Source organism: Triticum dicoccoides, chromosome 6B (genome assembly GCF_002162155.2).
Source record: "Triticum dicoccoides isolate Atlit2015 ecotype Zavitan chromosome 6B, WEW_v2.0, whole genome shotgun sequence".
NCBI lineage: Eukaryota > Viridiplantae > Streptophyta > Magnoliopsida > Poales > Poaceae > Triticum > Triticum dicoccoides.
This window is the reverse complement of record NC_041391.1, coordinates 461,275,850-461,278,986: the sequence shown is the minus strand read 5'-3', so window position 1 is coordinate 461,278,986 and position 3,137 is coordinate 461,275,850.

The window sequence follows — 3,137 nt, the reverse complement described above, 5'->3', positions numbered from 1 at the left end:
TGGAGAGTATTGCAAAGGTTTGAGCAGAGGAATTTGTTTAATGAAGTTGCACAACAAGATTATGCTTACACTGCTCCTGATGTACAAGATAACACAGATGTTCCTAATATCTTTGAGAACCATCACGTGAATGACGCCGGCGAAAAGATTGCCTGTCGTGCTGTGGACATACAAGAGTTGATCAAGAAGAAGCCAACGTTCGAGGACGTTGAGGACGAAGAAGAAGATGACACCATGGGGAATTACGATTCAGACTGATACACATGGCGAAGATGTTGACGCTGCTGCTGCGGATGATGATTACATTGCTTTTGTCGTATTTGCCTGTCAGAAGATGTTTTTTTATCTACTATGTGAAATTGTGTTTGCTATGACAACTGAAACCTGATGAACATGTTGTTTAGTATTTTGCTGTGAGAACATCACTTTTTATGTATGTTGATTTGTGTTTGGTGATTGTATGACAACTAAAACATGATGACATTGTTGTTTAGTTGTACTCATAATTGGTTGTTAAACTTGAATTTGATGACATAGTTTGATGTTGCACTGCAATTTGCTCGACGTCTTCGAATGAGAACAAAGCTGACCCGACAGGGCGTCTGCTATTTATTTATTTATATGAGCAAAAGGGGATACCCCCTGATTTCCGTTAATAGAAATCATTAGATGTTCACAACACTACGCCCAGCCTGCTACACAGGTTTCATTCATTACTAATTTCAGCAAAGTGCTCATGTCGTAGCCACTGAATACATCACGAGTTCTACATACACTTCAAATAAAAAGACAATCATCCTACAGAGCACATCCATTTTGCCCATTATCTTCACAAGATCTTTCATCTCCTCATTGCTGTCAAGGCCGTTCAGCAGTTATTGCTTGGCCATGATCAGAGGAACTGCATCTTTAACCTTCTGCTCTGCATCTTCCTCTTTTGTTGTTCCTTCAGTTACTTGTCCAACACCCCAACCTGCTGGTATTTGGATTCCTTGGCTAACCAAATAATCATCGTAGTTGCATTCCCCCACATCAGCAAGTTCCCCGAAATACAAATCACACGAATCTTCCCTTTTCTGCACGAATCAAATTGGAAGATCATCAACCAAACTATTAAAAAAATCAGCAACTGAAAGCAGCAGAACAACACTTAAACATATTATTACCCCATGATTCGGGCATTTGTAGAAGACTCGGCTAGGGTTGCGGATTATGGTTGAGACGCGACGGATGACTCTGCGTGATTTGCAGCAGTGGCACCACACCAACGGCATCGGGTTGCGATGAGCAATCGGCTGCGGTGCGCGTGCCGGCGGGGGTGTGATGAGACCCACAGGCGATGCTACGGGTGGCGACTTGGCGCATATCTGGTTGTTGCCTGCTGAAGAGCAGGTGGACGAGCAGCCAGCGGACATGGTTGCTGCGGCCAGAGCTTCTGATGCTAGGCAGAGTAAATAGAGAAGAGGAGAAGCGAACGTTGGATATGTCAGTTTCATTACTTGCAGAGTAGCATAGCACCATATATAGTCATAGTCTAGGTTTGGATTCAAACCAGCTACAGGAGCACGTCTTTCTTTTTTCTAAAACTCGGCAACATCTCTTTACTGGTACAATAGCTTGTTCTGTACACCTTCCCAAGTCTTTGATTTTCTTTCCCTTTTTGTGCGAGGAAGGAAGGATGACAAAATTGAGAGTTCCTGGGACTCGAACCCGAGACCTCTCGGTTGCAAACCAAGGGTGCTAGCCACTTATGTTGCGAATGTTCCCTGTGACGATGACGCAGACGAACGCATTTTCCTTGCAGTTTGCTTCCTATATATAAAAAAGTATGCTACTTGGTGTCCGCTTAGTCAACAAACGATTGTGCCAACCTTGACCGTTGGATTGACATTCAACGTCTGTCGCGTTTCTTCAGTATCTTCTTCCTCGAGCCGCCAAAGCCAAACCAGCGCCGGCGGGACCGCCTACTCCCGCCTCCCACGGTTGGTTGTGATCTTCCCCGGCTCCTATTCGTTCCCATCCGAGGCCTGACCATCGTCCTCTGCCTTGGTTCGCTCGCCACGGCGCTGCCCTCCGGTGTTGTCAACATGGTCAACAACCGAGAGGAATAAGGAGATGACTGTACATGGTGAGGATGACAGTAGGGACCCAGCAGCGCGCGCAGTAATTTTGTTTTTTTGGGATGGAGAAGGGTATCAACTGGGTTGTGCGGGACCCGTGGCCCGTCTAGCCCAGGCATTTATTTCATATGTTTAGCACATGAGCAGCCAGTTTGTTTTTTTCCTTTCTGAAAAATGGCTAGTGTCACACCCTGATTTTCATGCCACAACACTAAAGTCAATATATCATGCTAAAATGTGGTTTGACATAAACTTTTGAGTGTTTTGTCTTTGCTTTGATTGAATGTTTGACTGCTCTTTGCAAGTGCTCTAAAAATCAAATAAATTCTCCAACCCTTATACTCCTTCTCCTTGATCCAAAAATCTTTCCCAATGATCATGCCATGTGTATAGGACATAAAATCAATTTCATACAAAAATAATTTGGCCAAATAGTATTTTCAAAAATTAGTTTTCCAAAAAACCCTGAATTGAGATTTGCACTGCAAGTACTTAATTAAGGGCAGTAAAAATCTTTACAAAAATATATTTGACTCCTATTAGGTATAGGACTACCAAAAAACACAAAACTATAATTTTAAAAGTTTTTTTCCTATTTTATTTAAAGGATTTTTCTTTAGGCCAGAAATGGTCTTTAATAGGTCAAAATTATTTTAATGCTTTAAAAATATTTGGGAAAATCCTAGGGAAGCTCACTGGACAAAACCATTTGTGTCCATTTTGAAGTTTGAGCAACTTTACATTACCAAACATGTCCAAATGTTCTAAAACTTGGTGCACATGCTCCAATGGTCTAATTATGCATCTTGACCAAATGGCACAAGTTGGAGAAAATAATATCTTGATCAAAGTGCCTCAAAACCCTCTCTGTCCAGAATCAAATTTGAACAACTTTACATTGTCAACTTTCTTATTTTGCTCTCAACCTTTGTGGGCATACTCTAAACCCCAAATTATGACACTACACCAAGTGGTGCACCAAGGAGAAGAGCTTAGCTTAGCTAGATCTAAGCAAGT